Source organism: Rattus norvegicus, chromosome 10 (assembly GCF_021556685.1).
Source record: "Rattus norvegicus strain SHRSP/BbbUtx chromosome 10, alternate assembly SHRSP_T2T, whole genome shotgun sequence".
NCBI classification, from domain to species: domain Eukaryota; kingdom Metazoa; phylum Chordata; class Mammalia; order Rodentia; family Muridae; genus Rattus; species Rattus norvegicus.
Window position 1 is genome coordinate 45237065 of NC_141543.1, and position 13003 is coordinate 45250067.

The window sequence follows — 13003 nt, forward strand, 5'->3', positions numbered from 1 at the left end:
GGCTGGGCTGGAATGAGACCACGCCCACCTGCATGGATGCCCCGCCTCCTCTTGCTTAAGGAAACCCAGGAGGAGGAGGTGAGGAAGGAGGGGTTTGGGGAGTGAGCCATAAACGTTTGGTGACTGGATCTCCTGTAGCCTAAAGTGGCCTGTAATTCATTAGATAGCTAAGGATCACCTGGAACTTTTGAACCTCCTGCCTCTACCCCCTGAGTGCTGGGATTACAGACTTGTACACCATATCTGTTTTTATGCAGTGCTGGGGACAGGACCCAGGCCTTCAGGCATACTAGGCAAGCAGTCCACATCTGAGCCATAATTCTAGCCTATCCTGATTATTTTAATGACGAGATCCTAACTATTTATTACACGCCCCGTTAAGGAGTACCCATTTCCACCTCTGAAAAATAAAAATGCCTTCCTGGCTTCATCTCAGGGCAGGCCTCCCAGGTCCCACCAGCCTGCAGTCTGCTCTAAGAAGATGGGAGGGGCAGCCAGCACCTCACCTAGAGCAGGGCTCTTTCTAAGGTCCCACACGAAATTCCAAACTTGTGGTGCGTCTTTGTGTTGAACGTATGCATGCACGTTGTGTACACGTGGAGGTAAGGGTTGGATTCGAGGCGTCTTCCTCAATCACAGTGCAGACCCTTTAATACATACAGTTCCTCACGCTGCGGTGACCCTCGGCCTTGGAATTATTTCATTGCTACTTCATAAACTGTAATCTTGCCAGTTATGAACCAGAGTGTAAATATCTGATATGCAGGATAGCTGATATGTGGCATCCCCCACCCCCTCCGAAAGGGGTCACAACCCACAGGATGAGAATTACCGAAGAGGCTTCCGTGCTTTCTAAAGGCTCCACAAAGGGAGCAGGAAAGAAGTAAATTCTGCACCATTCCCGACAGCATTTTCCTGGACAGGCCCCGGCTCAGGGGCCACGGGGTGTGGTTTGCTTAAGGTTACATGTGGCGTTCAGATTAGAGCTCTGTGGCTCAGGATGGCCTCCGGAGCTTCTTGGGCTTCTACTCTCTGTCATTATCTCTGCTCAGCGCAGACGGACCAGCTAAACTCTCCTCTTTTACAAATTATAGCGTTTTTCCTAAGTTGTACCAGTCTCCCCGCCACCGCCTCTTCCTCAGAAAGCAACGTTTACTGAGGCTGTACTTTGTGCCAACAGTGTAACTTAAAACACCTCCATGGTCACAGAGACACGGAAGACAGACTCTGAAGTCCCTTCCCAGGGCTCTTTCTAGGACCCAATGTGCAATTCTAAACCTGTGGCGTGTCTGCATGTTGCATGCATGTGTGTACACGCAGAGGTGAGAGATAGATTTGCCACGTCTTCACAATCATTCTCTGCCCTTTTTTTTTTTTTTTTTTTTGACATTATGTAGTCCATGGATAACCTGGAACTCACTGTGTAGAACAGGCTGGCTTTGAGCTCACAGAGATCAGTCTTCCTCTGCCTCCCAAGGACTGGGACTAAAGGCATGGGTAACCATGCCCAGTTCCACCTTGTGTTATTTTTGAGACAGGGTCTCTCACTGAATCTAGGGCTCCACAAACCTGGCAGGTGAGCTCCAGAGTCCCACCTGTTTCTGCACCCCCAGCCCCACGCCAACAGTGGGATTATAGCTGCACACAGCCCATGAAGCTGTGCTTGGCTCTTCTGTGGTTCTGAAGGTCAAGCTCCATCCTTATATGTGCACAACAAATGCTTTCCTGGCAGAGCCATCTCCCCAGCTCCTGTTACTGTCTTCTCTCCTAAAGAGTCTCACCCCAGGCTGGGAGATGGCTCCTTAGTAAAGACACTTCCTGTCAAGAACGGTAGTCTGAGTTTGACCCCTGAGGCCCACTTGGTGGAACTCTTTTTTTTTTTTTTGTTGCAGTAAGACAAGTTTTATTAGTTATTAGATATAATTTTGCATTTGACATATATTTAAGCCCATTAATTCATTTAGTAACAAATAGTTTAAATGCATGCATATTTGACTGCATATGCATGTGCTTTAGATGCTACATATTAATTTAAGTCTAATCAGTACCTTAACAGTAAAGAGCTTTCAAGCTATGAACATGTTTGTACTTGTTTTTGTTCTTTTTATGTCATAAATGTCATAAATGGTGGAACTCTTACAAGTTGTCCTCTGATCTCAACATGTCCCATCCCACTCACAAACAGATAAACAAATGTAAGTTTTAAGACTACAAAGAGAGCGCAAGGCCCTGGGTTCGGTCCCCAGCTCTGAAAAAAAGAACCAAAAAAAAAAAAAAAAAGACTACAAAGAGGAGGTTCACCCCTTCCTGCTCCTTCCTGCACCCCCAGTGGTATGTGCTAGGTTCCGCAAAGACTGGCTACTTCTTTGCGGGAGCACTGTTTAGATTTTTGGAAACTGAGACTCCAAAAGACAAAGGACAGTTTGACAGAGGCCCCATCCCTTGGCCAAGTCCCTGCTGCACCCTAGCCAAGTCCTTGCATGCCTGCTGCCTGTAGCTTTGATCACAACACTGAATCTTGGTTAGACACTGGCCCCACCCTTCATGTCCTTGCCCTGAGTCAACTTTGGCCCTGGCTGTGGTTTGCAAAATGTCCTTTATTCCCTTGTCTGGCACCATCACATGGTGCTATTCCTGGTCTGTGGAGTAGCAGACTGCTTTCTGGAACCTGCAATTGAGATTCCACAGTTTGATTCTAATTTTAGATTTCATCTTGCAGATACAGCTTTGCTCTATGAGATTTGTACACGCAGATTGTCAGGGGATGGGACTGAAATCAGTTTTGTTTTCCTCTCCAAATTGATTAAGAATCTGGGGTTAATCTCCAGACTCTTTGGATAAGAGCAGCTAGAATACTGGTGTTTGACCAGGGGCCCTTCATGTATATCACAGCCAAAAGGAACGTTGTTGGGTGAGACAAAGGTGTACAATCCTGATGGGTGGTACTACTGGTCAGACAAGAGGGTGAGGACTCAGGAGGAGCCAGGCATCTGGAGAGCTGGATTCCAGCGTGACGCCACCACAAAGCCATTGGAAACCTGGAAAGGACAGCGCTACATTCTGAGCATCACCACCTCACACGTGAAGTAGACACCAGAGTGCATATGATTTCTAAAGGCATGAGGACCAGAGCGGCATGGGCGGGGTTCTCTGTAAAGCTGGGAGCTGTGTAGAGGGTGAGAGACGTGAATGTAACTCACTTACACTTTAGAAAGTTGTGTGTGTGTGTGTGCGTGTGTGTGCGCGCGCGCGCAGGAGTGCACTACAGCTTAAGTGTGAGGGTTAGAGGACAACCTATAGGAATTGGTTCTCTCTTTCCACATGTGGGCTCTGGGCTTCTGCTCTTGTCTTCTGGCTTCCTGGCAGGTGCCTTTACCCTCTGACGTATCTTGCTGACCCCAAATACAATTTAAATGATGATAATTCTGTGTGAGTGTGACACTGGACAGTTGAGGTGATGTGGTGGCCTTCTTTCATTTTTGTATGCAGCTTGAAGCACAGGGACTTGAGGTGCACCCAACAGTCTAGGGAGATGGTAAGGAATGCAGGGATGGGGGCTTGAAGAGGCCAGGTGTGCTGAAGCACATCTTTAACCCCAGCACTTGGAGGGCAGAGGCAGGTAGAGCTCTGAGCCGGAGGCTAGCCTCTTCTATATAGGCAGTGCCAGGTCAACCAGGACCAAATGAGACCTTGTCAAAAAAATTTTTTAAAGGTATCCTCTTGTAGCTATTTATGGTTCAATATGGCTGGCCACAAACAGCCTTCTGAAATAGAGTGGAAGTGTGCCCTACGCTGCTACTTTGTTACCTGCTAACTAATCTCTTTCCTTTGCTCAGCCTCCCCTCACTGACCTGGCTTCCACTGACCTCTCTTTTGATCTCTAGTGTAGGATTCCAGGGGTATTTACCTTTCTGTGACTGACTTGTTTTACTTAACATTATGATCTCCACATACCCGCAAACAGAATCTCATTCCTTCTAATGGCTGAACGGTATTCCATCATGCCTATGGCTATACACATGCACATACATACGCACATACACATACACACACACATACACATACATACATATATCTAGTGGTTCATCTGAGATCATATAATCTGGACCCAACGTTAGTCTTCTTTGGGTTAGAAGTTGACTTGGGTTGACTTTGGGTTAGGTAGACTTCTACCTAAAAGGGAATTCACCAACCCATCCATATTTCTCCAGAAACTTCCTCTGCCCTGTGACTCCCTGAACCAGAATAATAATCTCATGTAGTGACTTCCTCTTCTACCCCAAGCACTAAACCAAGGATTACTTGAGGTGGGAGGTGTCATCAGCTCCCATGACAGACAAGCAAATTGAGTTTCATAGGAGTCATTTTGTGCTTTAAAGTGACCAAGTTAGGACTCCAGGTGGAGCTGTGGTGCGAATGCAGAGCCTTGAGATGTGTCTCTGAAGCAGCTGTTTGATTGTCTATGTCTGCCTGGCGCCTTGGAGAAACTCATCAACAACTAAAACCCTTCCTGCCAGAATATTCTTCAACTGCATAGGTAGCCAGAGTCACCGTTCTGCCCACAGAGGTCACTGAGGTTTGCTTGTTTATTTGCTTATTTCTCTCTCTCTCTCTCTCTCTGTGTGTGTGTGTGTGTGTGCACACATGTATGTATGTGTTTACATGTGTGTATGCACACGGAAGCCTAAGATTGATGTTAGGAATCAGTTTTGACAACTCCACCTTATTCATTGAGGCAGGATCTCTCAATCAAACCCAGAGCTGGTCAATATGACTATTTTCCTCAGTCGCCTTGCTCTGGGGATGCCCATCTCCTCCTCTTCCTCCTCCTCCTCCTCCTCCTCCTTCTTCTTTTTATAAAGCTGGAATCACAGGAGAGCCTCCATGCCCACCTGGCATTTATGCGGTTTCTGCAGATCCCATCTCCAGCCCTCATGCTTGTGTGACAAGGGCTAGACCATTGAGCTACATCCTTAGCCAGCAACAAGACATATGAGATCACTCACAGCTGGAGAGAGCATGGGCTCACTTTGTTGAGTTGTACAGTGTTGGGGAAACTGAGGCCCAGAGACAGAAGGGGACCCATGACTGGTGATTCTATGGTGTATCAGCAGTGACCAGGGTGGAGACACAGCCCACACTGGCAGTTGCCTTCTGTATCTTTCCAGAGACCTCCTCACAGTAGAGACAGGGATTTGTGCCTTTGATGATAAGGACTCCAAGGCTAGCCAAACAAAGCAGAGTTAGGCTTTGTTTGAGAAGAGAGAGAAAGCGGCTCAGAGAAAGAATAGAGCTCCTGAGAACATGGGGGTCATGGATGTGGGCTCTCAACGGAGAGTTCAACGAGGTCTTTTTTAAAATCATTTTTTAATCATTTGTTTTTTGTACATTGTTGTTGTGGCTGCATGTATGTCTGTGCAAAGGTGTTGGATCCTCTGGAACTGGAGTTATACACAGTTGTGAGCTGCCATGTGGTTCCTGGGAATTGAACCCAGGTCTTCTGGAAGGGCAGCCAGTGCTCTCAACTAATGACCCACCTCTCCCAGCCCCATGAGGTCATTTTACAATGGGGTTTTGGCAGCTCTCAAGTCATATCTCCACAGGTGGCAAAGGACACCCTCCCCTCCTTTCCTAAACATCGAAAGTTCTGTCTGTCTGTCTCTCTGTCTGTCTGTCTGTGTCTCTCTCTTTTCTCTCTCATTGAAAATAGATTCTTTCACACAATCTATCCCGGACCACATTTTCCCCTCTTCCTACTCCTTCCAGCTCTCCACCTCCCCTCTCCCCCAAATCTGTTCCCTTTCCATTTCTGGCCAGAAAAGAGCAGCTTCCAAGAGACAACAACCAAACACAACAAAACAACAAAACAAGAGACAAGGCAAAAAAAAAATGTCATATCGAGGCGCAACAAGACAACCCAACAAGACGAAGAGAGTCCCAAAAGCAGATAAAAGAGTCAGAGACCCATCAGCTCCCACAGAAGGAATTAGGAGTCCCACAAAACACGAAGATAACGATGACCTGTGCAGACCTTGGCAGTTCCTGTGCTTGCCACCTCAGTCTTTGGGAGCCCATGGGAGCCCTGCTTAGATGATTGTTGGGCCGTGCTCGCTGGTGTCCTCCATCTCCTCTGACTTTTTCCTCCCCCTCTACTAGGGGGTCCCTTGAGCTCTGAGGGGAGGACCTGACGGAGACCGCCAATTTAGACTCTCTCTCCACATCATGCCAGCCTGTGGGTTCTCTGTGCCCACTATCCTCTGAAAGCATTCTCTTCTGTAGACAATGTCGTAAGTGAATTTATGGGAGAGATTGTTTAAGTTTAGAGAAGGGCTGGAAACTCAGGGTTCTACATCATTTGTGCTCCGTGCGAGTTTAGTTTATTTATTGTCTTGGACAAAATGTCTTCTGGAAGCATACACTGTCTCTTTGGGTAGTTAGGCATAGCCAATGGTACCCAAAGCTTCCTGCCATTCTTAGCAAAACAAAAACAAAAACAAACAAAAACAAAAAAACCAAAAACCAATCACAGGGAGGGCTGAAATTCTAACCCAGCCCTGGGTCCATCCCTGCTACTCAAGTGCATGAGGATGCACAGCCGTCTTCTTGTTTGCTGCAGGGATGGGAGGATCTACTCATTCACTCAGCAGGTACTGACTGACTCCCTCCCAGCTTGGAGTCGGGAAAGGGGTAATGTGGACATCTTTTCTCCCTTTCTTCAGTTTAGCTTTTTATATTTCTTACACTGGAAACCAGGTGCCTGACATCACCCGGCTTCCTCAGGTCTGGTGGGAGCCGTTTGAGGTAGGAACAGGGTTCCGTGTTAAAAGATTGCTGGAGGAGGGCCTTGCGTTGTGGCCATCTTGCTCTGCTTCCCTTCTGTGGTGGACGCTTTTGCACTGCTGTGCACTCTCTGCTCTGGTGGGTAGACGCCGATGGCACTGTGTTGTTAGTTCAGGGTTCCGGAGCAGCTTCTTCCCTGGGCTCTCAAACTCAGGTCCAAAGCTCATCCCAAGGAAAGGTCAGTGCTGGGGTCAAAGTGGTCTTTATTCAGTAGCCAAAGAAAAGAGGAGCTCGGGTGTTAACCTCTAAGCCAGCAGGTTGAGGAGTTACAGACAGGGTAAGAAGAGTGAGGGCTAGGCGAGTAAAGGAGAGGGATATGCGTGCTTCTTCTGGGAAGAGGTGGGGACCTTCTAAGAAGTAGCCATTACCTCTCCATGTTCCTTTTCTGGTGTTTGCAACCATGGTGGCCCATGGTTGGTCTGAGCCTGGAATTGAGAGAGAGAAGATGTTAGACAAGCCTAGGTGGAGATAACCCTGCATTATACTAGGACAAAGTATTTCTCAAATGTCCACCCAACATGTCTATGTGCAGAGCTGAGGAGACTTTGATGTGAAGCTCAAGTGAGACAGATATTATATGGTATATGATATTATATGGTATAGGATATTATATGGTATATGTGTTTCGTCTTGTTCTGTTTCCTTGTTGGGCTTCTACAGGCCAAAATGTCATTATTTAGGCAAACGTGGCCTCTGAAACTCTGAAGAGCAAGCTAGATAATTGTTATACCATAAGCTACATGGCAGGGTTAGCTACATGGTTCAGGGGATAAAGGTGCTCATAGCAAGCCCAAAGACTTGTGTTTTTCAAGATGGCTCTGCAGATAAAGGGGCAGGCCAGGCCAGCCTGACAGCCTGAGTTCAATCTCCAGAGACCATTCGAAGGTGGAAGGAAGAGAGGCAATTCCATCCGTCTGTCCTCTGACCTGTACATATGCTCTGCAGCACATATACACGTGCATGCGTGTGCACACACACACACACATGCACACATGCATACTCATATGCACACACTCACCTACCCCCACGTGCACGTGCACACACACTTGCACACATGCATGCATACTCATATGCACATGCACACCTAGCCCCACATGCACGTGCACACACACACACACACACACACACACACACACACACACACACATGAAAATTTAAAAAAGAAAAAGAAATCATACGTCCATACACTTGAGAAGCAGGAGACCTAGTAGAAAGCTGGGCTGAAATCTCACATTCACTTCGACCCTTTTGACTTTTGAAGCCACGTAGAGTTTCCTGTTACACAACCGAGAAACTTTAAAGGACAGATCAAGGACACAGGAGGGACCGGCAAAGCACTGTAAGAAAAGAAGAGGGGCTAGAAGGACTTCTGTGCTCTGACCTCCCCCCAGGGAGACACCGATGTTTGCCGGAGATGACCTATGTTTTGATCATCTCTGCTTAACTTCCTTCTGCTTCACCCTCCTTCCTCTCCAGGTTCTTCTTCCTTCCCGTTCTTTCCTTCCGGAAACAGGGTCTTCCTTGACTGCCCCTGCAATGGAGGATCACTCTAAGTTTCTGGCTCTTCCGCCTTCGTCACCCTGCTGGAGGATTTGAGAGAGCCGTGGTTGTAGCCAGGGCTTCGTGTAGACACATCCCAGCCCTCTTCTTCCTTCTCAGTGCTGTGTCTGGCACACAGGAGGTGCCTTCGGTCTGCGAGATTATCCTCCCAAACTGACTCTTTCAGGAACTGGTTTTCGTTCTGAAACTTGCAAAGGGAACGTCAAACACCGAAGCCCAGATTTGAGCGCCGCCCTCCCGCCCACGCGCAGAGACAGACATGGAAGCAGTTCGACAACAACAAAAAAATTCTCCCACGTCTAAGTTCGAGGCTGAGAGCTCTGTTCCTGGCCACAGAGCTCTGTGAAATTAAGTAAGGGACATGCAGTAGGAGGCAGTCCCCCTTAGCTTTAAGCACAGACTGAATGTTCCCCTTTACCTTTGAATTTCCCTGTTCAAAAGTGCAGACTAATAAGGGGGGGGGGGGAAGAGATGCTGTTTGGGAAATACGGCAGACAGGGTGCGCCCATGGGTGCAGGGCTGCTCCAGTGTCCAGGCATGCAGCGCACCCAGAATTCCTAGGAGGACGAAGGGTAGCGAGTATAGTATCTCTAATATAGATGAGGACTGTGAAGCCAGAGAGGGTGACAGCATGCCCAAGCGAGGCGGGGAATACCTGGGAAGCAGGTGTGCTCAGCGCTGGTCCCTCTGCCTCAGGATCCTGCTCAGGCGACAGAAGCTGTGGCACTGTGCTTATGACATCTTCAGCCAAGGTGCCACCAGCACTACCCTCCAGGAGCTCGCTCACAGGGTTGAAAGCTGGAACCATCAGCCCCACCAACCAGGGCCAAGCCAGCTTCCTGCTAAGAAGTCTCTGAGACAGGAAGAGCAGTGGTGGTAGGGGACACACACACACACACACACACACACACACACACACACACACACACTCACACTCACACATACACTCTCACACACAAACATACAGAGACACACACAAACGGACACACAAACACAAACACACACAGCACTCACACACACAAACATACACATATGTGCACACGCAAACAAATAAATGTAAAAACAGCTGCAATTGTGCAAGTCTCCTTCACTCCAGCAGGGGGAGCACCACCAGGGTTAAGGAGGGAGGTGACTTGTAAGCATTGGGTGGAGAGGAGACATCTTATTCAACAGAATATATGTAACATCTCCTTATCCAAGCATGGAACTGACTTGGCTTCAAGACTGAAGAAAGCCTCAGAGTCCTTATTTGTGGTATTGGTTGTCTAGAAAACGCACCATGCTCATCTTTCTTCCCGGGTGGTTACAATCGGTGCACGTGTTCCTGAGAAGCGACATGGCGCACAACTCCACGCGCATAACTCCACACTCTGCTGCTCATGGGGGACCAAAAGGAAGCTGTTTAAAAGGAACGAGGGACTGGCACTGCAGAGCACTTGCCACACACGCATGCGTGAGGTCCTAGGTTCACATCCTAGCCAGGCCTTAGGAGCAAGAGGAGAACACGTGAGGCCCAGCCAGGGCCAGAGAGTGGGACTGTAAGTCTTGGTTTTGAAACTGAACAGCCTCGTTGTCTCCGACAGCGCACGGCTCGAAGTTATTTATGCGTGGGCGGGGTGGCCTCCTTGCTGGCAGTGCTGGATCCCACATTCCCTCTATCAGCTCTCAATGGTTTCTGTGTGCATACATTTTAATGTACACTTACATTACATGTTTTCACACATAAAATTGCATATTAACACATCCTCATAATAGTTGCAGTCTAGTATTTTTGAGTCATGTGAGAATACCTATGACTTATTTTTATTACTTATTTATTGATATTTTTAAATTTATTTTTACATGTGCGCGCGCATATATGTGTGCATGCACGCACATGAGTGTAGGTGCCTGTGGAGGCCAGGAGAGGGCGTCAGATTCCTCTGGATCTGGAGTTACAGGCAACTGTGGACACCTACCCGGTGCTGGGAACTGAACTCAGGAAGAGCAGAAAGCTCTCAACCTTGGGGCTGGCTCTTCGGTCTCCTATTGGCTGTTTTTTTTTTTTTTTTTTTTTTAGATTTATTTATTTTATTTTATGTAAGTATACTGTAGCTGTCTTCAGACACACCGGAAGGTGGCATCAGATCCCATTACAGATGGTTGTGAGCCACCATGTGGTTGCTGGGATTTGAACTCAGGACCTCTGGAAGAGCAGTCAGTGCTCTTAACCTCTGAGCCATCTCTCCAGCCCCTATTGGCTGGTTTTAATCTAGTTACTCTTTGATAATTTCACATATGTGTACAATATATCATAATCATGTCCATCCCTAACTCCCCTCCCACATTCAACACCCTCAACATATTACCTAAACTACAAACTCTCTCAGCTTTTCCTTTTACTTTTTTGTGATTCGTGCTGTCTCCTGGAATACTGACTGTTCTTGTTGGCTTGGTCTCAGGCAGGTAACCATAACTATAGGTGCAGTGCATTCACTGGTACAGTGGCCTGCCACGTTCAGAAGCCAGCATTTCACAGCATGCCCCACCCCCACCCCGCCGCCTTCCACTGATGACTTTTAATTAACATTCTCATTCCAGTGCCCACATATGCCAGTTGAAGATGTTTCAGAGTCTACAGAAACTTAATTTGAACATTACAGTGCTGGGGATCATTAGACTGGGGCTTCCCATTCTCTTGATTCACAGATGGATAAAATGAGAACCACTGAGAAAAGACTTTCCCAGCATCCCATAGCTTTCTTTTTGTTGTTGTAAAAATATAAAAATAAAAAAAGTAAGGATTGTCTTTTACCCCGCTAGGTCCGCGCCGCAGTGCCCCAAGATATGTGCTAGACATCTTGGCAGAAACACATCCCAGCCGCGCACTTTCCTACACTCAAACCTTCACATAAAAGAACATACAACACAATAATCTTTGACCCAATTGATAAGCTATAATTGCCCACTTAATCATACAAAACCCAGTACCATCCATCCCTTGAGAACAGTAATAACAACCTGTAAATACACAGAGCAGAATCTTAACATCACCTGCCATCTTGTCCTGCCACGGCTTCTCTGCCCCTCTCTCCCTCCCGTCTCTCCTTTCTCTCTCGTCTCCTCCTCTTCCTTCAAACTTCTCTCCCACCCATCCTTCCTTCTCCTCCAATGACAGGCCTCCTTCTATCCAGTACCTGCCCCTCACCTGTACTTTCAATGGGGAGGTGGCTCTGGTGAAGTCACCTGAGTTCTGAGTCCTTGACTAGGCAGCTGTCCTTGGGGCAGTGGAATTAGCATCAAAATACAGATAACTCCAGGGCAAACCACAACATCTTTTACTTTAAAATTTTAATTATCAATGCCCATTGGTCATATAAGTTATTGGTGTTTGCTGTCTACACACACACACACACACACACACACACACACACACACACACGAGCATGTGTAGATCCTGTCCATCTGTTCTTCTACCTTAACCCCTCTCTCCCTCCCCTCCCTGCCAGCAACCTTCCTAGTCTCTGGAAGTCTGTATTTGATCCCTTTTGCTGTTGTGATAAAACACCATGACACACCCAATTGCAAGAGGTGGAGGGAGAGGAGGGTCTCACATGATGTGTGATGCTGTATCTTCCTGACTACTCAGCCAATGAGGAAAGAGCGGAAGTGGCTTGCACTAGAGCTACAGAAACTGCTCTCTGTGCTAATTGAGCACCCATCCTTCTGACCTGACCCCTGGCTTTGCAAAGTTGTAGAATACTCTTCCTTGGTGTCTCTGGCTCTGAGTCTCCAGCGCTCTTATGGAGTGGATGTCTTTGCTCCTCATCCCCATCATTCCAGAAACACAGGCTCAGTGGCATGGCTTAGACTCCTGCCACCTTAGGCTGCCCCTATCCCGCCAAGAACCTTGCATTCATGAGATAGTTTCTTGTGCTCCCTGCACTCTTTCAAGCCTCTGCAGTACTGGAAAAGCATACAGAGGGCGTTTGGAATCAACGCAGCCCTCCATACCTCACATTTTGTCCCCTCATGTGGCAGATTACGAGCAAGGACACCTCCAGTCTAAGTGAGGGGACATGCGTTCTCACCTGAGCACATGCTCTATTGTGACCAGAGAACCCCGGGGTTGAGGCGAGGGCTCACAGGAAGACTCCCCGGGTTCTGATACTTATCAGAAAGCATGACTGTGCAGGAAGGTCTTCACGGAAGGTCTGGCTTCCCATGAGTGAAGCAAATGCCCTTCAGTAGGCTGTCTGAAAGCCACGTAGTGTGACAGTGAGTGGTTCTGTGGTTGACCTCGGGCTCACCCCACCATCTCCAGAATGAGTGACGCAGGGGGCAGAAAGTCCCAGAGAACAGGAAGCCTGAGAGGGATGAGCTTCTTTCTACTCTTGTCATGAGGCAGGAGTTGGAGCCCGGGGGAAGGACGCCTCTTGCAAGTGGCGGAGTGATGCTCTATCTTTCCCTGTGACCCCTATGTAAGTGCTTTGGTGAGGCATAGCAGCTAAGTGACCAGGGCCCTTGGTCACCATTGTGAGGTAATGCCAGGTCTACCAACACCACAGCTGGGGATTTAGGGCTTGCTCCACATATCATAATTTGCCTGGACCCCTGCAACAGT

The 13003-nt window shown here is 47.9% G+C and overlaps 1 long non-coding RNA gene across 1 annotated transcript; it reads right to left on the bottom strand.

The window, feature by feature from the left end:
* Positions 1-6356: 6356 nt before the first annotated feature.
* LOC134480795 (uncharacterized) lies at positions 6357-12847 on the bottom strand. Its single transcript, XR_015631631.1, has 2 exons — positions 8019-12847; positions 6357-7265 (listed from the first exon to the last, which is right to left on the bottom strand). It is a non-coding gene; the product is annotated as an uncharacterized LOC134480795 (long non-coding RNA).
* Between the last annotated feature and the right edge of the window lie 156 nt (positions 12848-13003).